Below are 12299 nucleotides of genomic sequence, written 5' to 3'. Positions count from 1 at the left end.
ATAACGTTATACTATATATCGTAATACGTTATAACGTTATACCATATAACGTTATACTGTATAACGTAATACGTTATAACGTTATACCATATAACGTTATACTGTATAACGTAATACGTTATAACGTTATACCATATAACGTTATACTACATAACGAAATACGTTATAGCGTCTTACCATATAACGTTATACTATATAACGTAATACGTTATAACGATATACCATATAACGTTATACCATATATCGTATTACGTTATAACGTTATACCATATAACGTAATACGTTATAACGTTTTACCATACATCGTTATACTATATAACGTAATACGTTATAACGTTTTACCATATAACGTTATACTATATAACGTAATACTTTATAACGTTTTACCATATAACGTTATACTACATAACGAAATACGTTATAACGTTATGCCATATAACGTATTACGTTACAACGTTATACCATATAACGTTATACTATATAACGTATTACGTTATAACGTTATACCATATAACGTTATACCATATAACGTATTACGTTATAACGTTATACCATACAACGTAATACATTGTAACGTGATGCCATATAACGTATTAACGTTATAACATTATACCATACAACGTTATACTATATAACGTAACACGTTATAACGTTACGCCAGCCATATAACGTAATACGTTATAACGCTTTACCATATAACGTATTACATTATAACGTTATACCATATAACGTAATACGTCAGAACGTTATACCATATAATGTATTACGACATGACGTTATGCCATATAATGTATTACGTTATAACGTTTAACCATATAACGTTATACTATATAACGTAATACCATATAACATTATACTGTGTAACGTAATACGTTGTAACGCTGTACCATATAACGTCATACTATATAACGTATTACGTTATAAAGTTATACCAAATAACTTAATACTATATAACGTAATACCTTATAACGTTACACCATAGAATGTTATACTATATAACGTAACACGTTATAACCTTATACCATATAACGTATTGCGTTATAACGTTATACCATATAACGTTATACTATATAATGCAATACGTTTAACGTTATGCCATATAACGTATTACGTTATAACGCTTTACCATATAACGTATTACGTTATAACGTTATGCCATATAACGTAATTCGTCAGAACGTTATACCATATAATGTATTACGACATGACGTTATGCCATATAATGTATTACGTTATAACGTTTTACCATATAACGTTATACTATATAACGTAATACGTTATAACGTTTTACCATATAACATTATACTATATAACGTATTACGTTATAACGTTATACCACATATCGTTATACCATATAACGTATTACATTGTAACGTGATGCCATATAACGTATTACGTTATAACGTTATGCCATATAACGTTATACTATATAACGTAATACGTTTAACGTTATACCATATAACGTATTACGTTATAACGCTTTACCATATAACGTATTACGTTATAACGTTATACCATATAACGTAATACGTCAGAACGTTATACCATATAATGTATTACGACATGACGTTATGCCATATAATGTATTACGTTATAACGTTTAACCATATAACGTTATACTATATAACGTAATACGTTATAACGTTTTACCGTATAACATTATACTATATAACGTATTACGTTATAACGTTATACCACATATCGTTATACCATATAACGTATTACATTGTAACGTGATGCCATATAACGTATTACGTTATAACGTTATACCACATATTGTTATACCATATAACGTATTACATTGTAACGTTATGCCATATAACGTAATACGTTATAACGTTATACCGTATAAGGTTATACTACATAACGAAATACGTTATAACGTTATGCCATATAACGTATTACGTTACAACGTTATACCATATAACGTTATACTATATATCGTAATACGTTATAACGTTATACCATATAACGTTATACTGTATAACGTAATACGTTTTAACGTTATACCATATAACGTTATACTGTATAACGTAATACGTTATAACGTTATACCATATAACGTAATACGTTATAACGTTATACCGTATAACGTTATACTACATAACGAAATATGTTATAACGTTATGCCATATAACGTATTACGTTACAACGTTATACCATATAACGTTATACTATATATCGTAATACGTTATAACGTTATACCATATAACGTTATACTGTATAACGTAATACGTTATAACGTTATACCATATAACGTTATACTGTATAACGTAATACGTTATAACGTTATACCATATAACGTTATACTACATAACGAAATACGTTATAGCGTTTTACCATATAACGTTATACTATATAACATAATACGTTATAACGATATACCATATAACGTTATACCATATATCGTATTACGTTATAACGTTATACCATATAACGTAATACGTTATAACGTTTTACCATACATCGTTATACTATATAACGTAATACGTTATAACGTTTTACCATATAACGTTATACTATATAACGTAATACTTTATAACGTTTTACCATATAACGTTATACTACATAACGAAATACGTTATAACGTTATGCCATATAACGTATTACGTTACAACGTTATACCATATAACGTTATACTATATAACGTATTACGTTATAACGTTATACCATATAACGTTATACCATATAACGTATTACGTTATAACGTTATACCATACAACGTAATACATTGTAACGTGATGCCATATAACGTATTAACGTTATAACATTATACCATACAACGTTATACTATATAACGTAACACGTTATAACGTTACGCCAGCCATATAACGTAATACGTTATAACGTTATGCCATATAACTTAATACGTTATAACGTTATACCATATAACGTAATACGTTTTGACGTTATACCATATAACGTATTACGTTATAACGTTATACCATATAACGTTATACTATATAATGCAATACGTTTAACGTTATGCCATATAACGTATTACGTTATAACGCTTTACCATATAACGTATTACGTTATAACGTTATACCATATAACGTAATACGTCAGAACGTTATACCATATAATGTATTACGACATGACGTTATGCCATATAATGTATTACGTTTTAACGTTTTACCATATAACGTTATACTATATAACGTAATACGATATAACGTTTTACCATATAACATTATACTATATAACGTATTACGTTATAACGTTATACCACATATCGTTATACCATTTAACGTATTACATTGTAACGTGATGCCATATAACGTATTACGTTATAACGTTATGCCATATAACGTTATACTATATAACGTAATACGTTTAACGATATACCACATAACGTATTACGTTATAACGCTTTACCATATAACGTATTACGTTATAACGTTATACCATATAACGTAATACGTCAGAACGTTATACCATATAATGTATTACGACATGACGTTATGCCATATAATGTATTACGTTATAACGTTTAACCATATAACGTTATACTATATAACGTAATACGTTATAACGTTTTACCATATAACATTATACTATATAACGTATTACGTTATAACGTTATACCACATATCGTTATACCATATAACGTATTACATTGTAACGTGATGCCATATAACGTATTACGTTATAACGTTATACCACATATTGTTATACCATATAACGTATTACATTGTAACGTTATGCCATATAACGTAATACGTTATAACGTTATACCATATAACGTATTACGTTACAACGTTTTATCATATAATTTTACACTATGTAACGTAATTCGTTATAAGGTTATGCCATATAACGTAATACGTTATAACGTTATGCCATATAACGTATTACGTTACAACGTTATACCATATAACGTTATACTATATAACGTAATACGTTATAACGTTATACCGTATAACGTTATACTACATAACGAAATACGTTATAACGTTATGCCATATAACGTATTACGTTACAACGTTATACCATATAACGTTATACTATATATCGTAATACGTTATAACGTTATACCATATAACGTTATACTGTATAACGTAATACGTTATAACGTTATACCATATAACGTTATACTACATAACGAAATACGTTATACCGTTTTACATATATCGTTATACTATATAACGTAATACGTTATAACGTTATGCCATATAACGTATTACGTTACAACGTTATACCATACAACGTTATACTATATAACGTAATGCGTTATAACTTTATACCATATAACGTATTACGTTACAACGTTATATCATATAATTTTAGACTAAGTAACGTAATACGTTTTAACCTTATGCCATATAACGTAATACGTTATAACGTTATACCATATAACGCATTACGTTACAACGTTTTATCATATAATTTTAGACTATGTAACGTAATACGTTATAAGGTTATGCCATATAACGTAATACGTTCTAACGTTATGCCATATAACGTATTACGTTACAACGTTATACCATATAACGTTATACTATATAACGTAATACGTTATAACGTTATACCGTATAACGTAATACTATATAACGTAATACGTTATAACGTTATACCATATAACGCTTTACGTTATAACGCTATACCGTATAACGTTATACTACATAACGAAATTCGTTATAACGTTATGCCATATAACGTATTACGTTACAACGTTATACCATATAACGTTATACTATATATCGTAATACGTTATAACGTTATACCATATAACGTATTACGTTACAACGTTATACCATATAACGTTATACTATATAACGTAATACGTTATAACGTTATACCATATAACGTAATACGTTATACCGTTTTACATATATCGTTATACTATATAACGTAATACGTTATAACGTTATACCATACAACGTTATACTATATAACGTAGTACGTTATAGCGTTTTACCATATAACGTTATACTATATAACGTATTACGTTACAACGTTATGCCATATAACGTTATATTATATAACGTAATACGTTATAACGTTATACCATATAACGTTATATTATATAACGTAATACGTTATAACGTTATACCATATAACGTTATACTATAAAACGTAATACGTTATAACGTTATACCATATAACGTAATACGTTATAACGTTTTACCATATATCGTTATATTATATAACGTAATACGTTATAACGTTGTACCATATATCGTATGACGTTATAACGTTATACCATATAGCGTAATACGATATAACGTTTTACCGTATAACGTTATACTATATAACGTAATACTTTATAACGTTTTACCATATAACGTTATACTATATAACGTAATACGTTATATCTGTTCTGTAAATATGTAACCGGAATTGGCCTATTAGCGTTATACTATATAACGTATTACGTAATAACGTTATACCATACAACGTTATACTACATAACGTATTACGTTACAACGTTATACCATATAACGTTATACGATACAACGTAATACGTTATAACGTTTTAACATATATCGTTATACTATATAACGTGATACGTTATATCTGTCCTGTAAATATGAAACCGGAATTGGCCTATTAACGTTAGACCATGTAACGTATTACGTAATAACGTTATACCATACAACGAAATACGTTACAGCGTTTTACATATATTGATATACTATATAACGTAATACGTTATAATGTTATACCATACAACGTTATACTATACAACGTAGTTCGTTATAACGTTTTACCATATAACGTTATACTACGTAACGAAATACGTTATAACGTTATGCCATATAACGTATTACGTTACAACGTTATACCATATAACGTTATACTATATAACGTAATACGTGATAACGTTATACCATATAACGTTATACTACATAACGAAATACGTTATAACGTTATGCCATATAACGTATTACGTTACAACGTTATACCATATAACGTTATACTATATAACGTAATACGTTATAACGTTATACCGTATAACGTTATACTATATAACGTAATTCGTTATAACGTTATGCCATATAACGTATTACGTTACAACGTTATACCATATAACGTTATACTATATAACGTAATACGTTAGAACGTTATACCATGTAACGTTATACTATATATCGTAATACGTTATAACGTTATACCATATAACGTAATACGTTATAACGTTATACCATATAACGTAATACGTTATAACGTTATACCGTATAACGTTATACTATATAACGTAATACGTTATAACGTTATACCATATAACGTATTACGTTACAACGTTATACCATATAACGTTATACTATATATCGTAATACGTTATAACGTTATACCATATAACGTATTACGTTATAACGTTATACCGCATAACGTTATACTACATAACGAAATACGTTATAACGTTATGCCATATAACGTATTACGTCACAACGTTATACCATATAACGTAATACTATATATCGTAATACGTTATAACGTTATACCATACAACGTTATACTATATAACGTAGTACGTTATAGCGTTTTACCATATAACGTTATACTATATAACGTAATACGTTATAACGATATACCATATAACGTTATACCATATATCGTATTACGTTATAACGTTATACCATATAACGTAATGCCTTATAACGTTTTACCATACATCGTTATACTATATAACGTAATACGTTATAACGTTTTACCATATAACGTTATACTATATAACGTAATACTTTATAACGTTTTACCATATAACGTTATACTACATAACGAAATACGTTATAACGTTATGCCATATAACGTATTACGTTACGACGTTATACCATATAACGTTATACTATATAACGTATTACGTTATAACGTTATACCATATAACGTTATACCATATAACGTATTACGTTATAACGTTATACTATACAACGTAATACATTGTAACGTGATGCCATATAACGTATTAACGTTATAACATTATACCATACAACGTTATACTATATAACGTAACACGTTATAACGTTACGCCAGCCATATAACGTAATACGTTATAACGTTATGCGATATAACTTAATACGTTATAACGCAATACCATATAATGTATTACGTTATTACGTTTTACCATATAACGTTATACTATATAACGTAATGCGTTATAACGTTATACCATATAACGTATTACGTTACAACGTTATACCATATAACGTTATACTATATATCGTAATACGTTATAACGTTATACCATATAACGTATTACGTTATAACGTTATACCGTATAACGTTATACTACATAACGAAATACGTTATAACGTTATGCCATATAAGGTATTACGTTACTACGTTATACCATATAACGTTATACTATATAACGTAATACGTTACAACGTTATACCATATAACGTAATACGTTATAGCGTTTTACATATATCGATATACTATATAACGTAATATGTTATAACGTTATACCATACAACGTAATACATTGTAACGTGATGCCATATAACGTATTAATGTCATAACATTATACCATACAACGTTATACTATATAACGTAACACGTTATAACGTTACGCCAGCCATATAACGTAATACGTTATAACGTTATGCGATATAACTTAATACGTTATAACGCAATACCATATAATGTATTACGTTATTACGTTTTACCATATAACGTTATACTATATAACGTAATGCGTTATAACTTTATACCATATAACGTATTACGTTACAACGTTATATCATATAATTTTACACTATGTAACGTAATACGTTTTAACGTTATGCCATATAACGTAATACGTTATAACGTTATACCATATAACGTATTACGTTATAACGTTATACCGTATAACGTTATACTACATAACGAAATACGTTATAACGTTATGCCGTATAAGGTATTACGTTACTACGTTATACCATATAACGTTATACTATATAACGTAATACGTTACAACGTTATACCATATAACGTAATACGTTATAGCGTTTTACATATATCGATATACTATATAACGTAATACTTTATAACGTTATACCATACAACGTAATACATTGTAACGTGATGCCATATAACGTATTAACGTTATAACATTATACCATACAACGTTATACTATATAACGTAACACGTTATAACGTTACGCAAGCCATATAACGTAATACGTTATAACGTTATATCATATAATTTTAGACTATGTAATGTAATACGTTTTAACGTTATGCCATATAACGTAATACGTTATAACGTTATACCATATAACGTATTACGTTACAACGTTTTATCATATAATTATAGACTATGTAACGTAATACGTTATAAGGTTATACCATATAACGTTATACTATATAACGTAATACGTTATAACGTTATACCGTATAACGTTATACTATATAACGTAATACTTTATAACGTTATACCATATAACGCATTACGTTACAACGTTATACCATATAACGTTATACTATATATCGTAATACGTTATAACGTTATACCATATAACGTATTACGTTATAACGTTATACCGTATAACGTTATACTACATAACGAAATACGTTATATCGTTATGCCATATAACGTATTCCGTTACAACGTTATACCATATAACGTTATACTATATATCGTAATACGTTATAACGTTATACCATATAACGTTATACTGTATAACGTAATACGTTATAACGTTATACCATATAACGTTATACTACATAACGAAATACGTTATAACGTTATGCCATATAACGTTATACTACATAACGAAATACGTTATAACGTTATGCCATATAACGTATTACGTTACAACGTTATACCATATAACGTTATACTATATAACGTAATACGTTATAACGTCATACCGTATAACGTTATACTATATAACGTAATACGTTATAACGTTATGCCATATAACGTTATACTACATAACGAAATACGTTATAACGTTATGCCATATAACGTATTACGTTACAACGTTATACCATATAACGTTATACTATATAACGTAATACGTTATAACGTTATACCGTATAACGTTATACTATATAACGTAATACGTTATAACGTTATGCCATATAACGTTATACTACATAACGAAATACGTTAGAACGTTATGCCATATAACGTAATACGTTATAACGTCATGCCATATAACGTATTACGTTACAACGTTATACCATATAACGTTATACTATATAACGTAATACGTTATAACGTTATACCGTATAACGTTATACTATATAACGTAATACGTTATAACGTTATACCATATAACGTATTACGTTACAACGTTATACCATATAACGTTATACTATATATCGTAATACGTTATAACGTTATACCATATAACGTATTACGTTATAACGTTATACCGTATAACGTATTACGTTATAACGTTATACCGTATAACGTTATACTACATAACGAAATACGTTAGAACGTTATGCCATATAACGTATTACGTTACAACGTTATACCATATAACGTTATACTATATATCGTAATACGTTATAACGTTATACCATATAACGTATTACGTTATAACGTTATACCGTATAACGTTATACTACATAACGAAATACGTTATAACGTTATGCCATATAACGTATTACGTTACAACGTTATACCATATAACGTTATACTATATAACGTAATACGTTATAACGTTATACCGTATAACGTTATACTATATAACGTAATACGTTATAACGTTATACCATATAACGTATTACGTTACAACGTTATACCATACAACGTTATACTGTATATCGTAATACGTTATAACGTTATACCATATAACGTTATACTGTATAACGTAATACGTTATAACGTTATACCATATAACGTTATACTACATAACGAAATACGTTATATCGTTATGCCATATAACGTTATACTACATAACGAAATACGTTATAACGTTATGCCATATAACGTTATACTATATAACGTAATACGTTATAACGTTATACCATATATCGTAATGCGTTATAACGTTTTACCATATATCGTTATACTGTATAACGTAATACGTTATAACGTTATACCATATAACGTTATACTATATAACGTAGTACGCTATAACGTTTTACCATAGAACGTTATTCTACATAACGAAATACGTTATAACGTTATGCCATATAACGTAATACGTTATAACGTTTAACCATACATCGTTATACTATATAACGTAATACGTTATAACGTTTTACCATGTAACGTTATACTATATAACGTAATACTTTTTAACGTTTTTCCATATAACGTTATACTATAAAACGTAATACGTTACAACGTTATACCATATAAAGTTATACCATATAACGTATGACGATATATCGTTATACCATATAACGTAATACGTTATAACGTTTTACCATCTATCGTTATACTATATAATGTAATACGTCATAACGTTATACCATATATCGTATTACGTTATAACGTTATACCATATAACGTAATACGTTATAACGTTTTACCATACATCGTTATACTATATAACGTAATACGTTATAACGTTTTACCATATAACGTTATACTATATAACGTAATACTTTACAACGTTTTACCATATAACGTTATACTATATAACGTAATACTTTATAACGTTTTACCATAAAACGTTATACTATATAACGTAATGCGTTATATCTGTTCTGTAAATATGAAACCGGAATTGGCCTATTAACGTTATACCATGTAACGTATTACGTAATAACGTTATACCATACAACGTTATACTATATAAGGTAGTACGTTATAACGTTTTACCATATAACGTTATACTATATAACGAAATACGTTATAACGATATGCCATATAACGTATTACGTTACAACGTTATACCATATAACGTTATACTGTATAACGTAATACGTTATAACGTTATACCATATAACGTTATACTACATAACGAAATACGTTATAACGTTATGCCATATAACGTAATACGTTACAACGTTATACCATATAACGTTATACTATATAACGTAATACGTTATAGCGTTTTACCATATAACGTTATACTATATAACGTAATACGTTATAACGTTATACTATAAAACGTAATACGTTATTACGTTATACCATAAAACGTTATACAATATAACGTAATACGTTATATCTGTTCTGTAAATATGAAACCGGAATTGGCCTATTAACGTTATACCACGTAACGTATTACGTAATAACGTTGTACCATACAACGTAATACTATATAAGGTAGTACGTTATAACGTTATACCATATAACGTATTACGTTATAACGTTTTACCATATAACGTTATACTATATAACGAAATACGCTATAACGTTATACCATACAACGTTATACTACATAACGCAGTACGTTATAACGTTTTACCATATAACGTTATACTACATAACGAAATACGTTATAACATTATGCCATATAACGTATTACGTTACAAGGTTATACCATATAACGTTATACGTTATAGCGTTTTACATATATCGATATACTATATAACGTAATACGTTATAACGTTATACCATACAACGTTATACTATATAACGTAGTACGTTATAGCGTTTTACCATATAACGTTATACTATATATCGTAATACGTTATAACGTTATACCATATAACGTAATACGTTATAGCGTTTTACATTTATCGATATACTATATAACGTAATACGTTATAACGTTATACCATACAACGTTATACTACATAACGTAGTACGTTATAACGTTTTACCATATAACGTTATACTACATAACGAAATACGTTATAACATTATGCCATATAACGTATTACGTTACAAGGTTATACCATATAACGTTATACTATATATCGTAATACGTTATAACGTTATACCATATAACGTTATACTGTATAACGTAATACGTTATAACGTTATACCATATAACGTTATACTACATAACGAAATACGTTATAACGTTATGCCATATAACGTATTACGTTACAACGTTATACCATATAACGTTATACTATATAACGTAATACGTTATAACGTTATACCATATAACGTTATACTATATAACGTAATACGTTATAACGTTATACCATATAGCGTAATACGTTATACCGTTTTACATATATCGTTATACTATATAACGTAATACGTTATAACGTTATACCATAAAACGTTATACTGTATAACGTAGTACGTTATAACGTTTTACCATATAACGTTGTACTACATAACGAAATACGCTATAACGTTATGCCATATAACGTATTACGTTACAACGTTATACCATATAACGTAATACGTTCTAACGTTATACCATATAACGTAATACGTTATAACGTTTTACCATATATCGTTATACCATATAACGTAATACGTTATAACGTTATACCATATA

Source organism: Bombus flavifrons, chromosome 18 (genome assembly GCF_040668555.2).
Source record: "Bombus flavifrons isolate JBK064 chromosome 18, iyBomFlav1_principal, whole genome shotgun sequence".
Taxonomy (NCBI): Eukaryota; Metazoa; Arthropoda; class Insecta; order Hymenoptera; family Apidae; genus Bombus; species Bombus flavifrons.
This window is presented reverse-complemented; position numbering follows the sequence as displayed.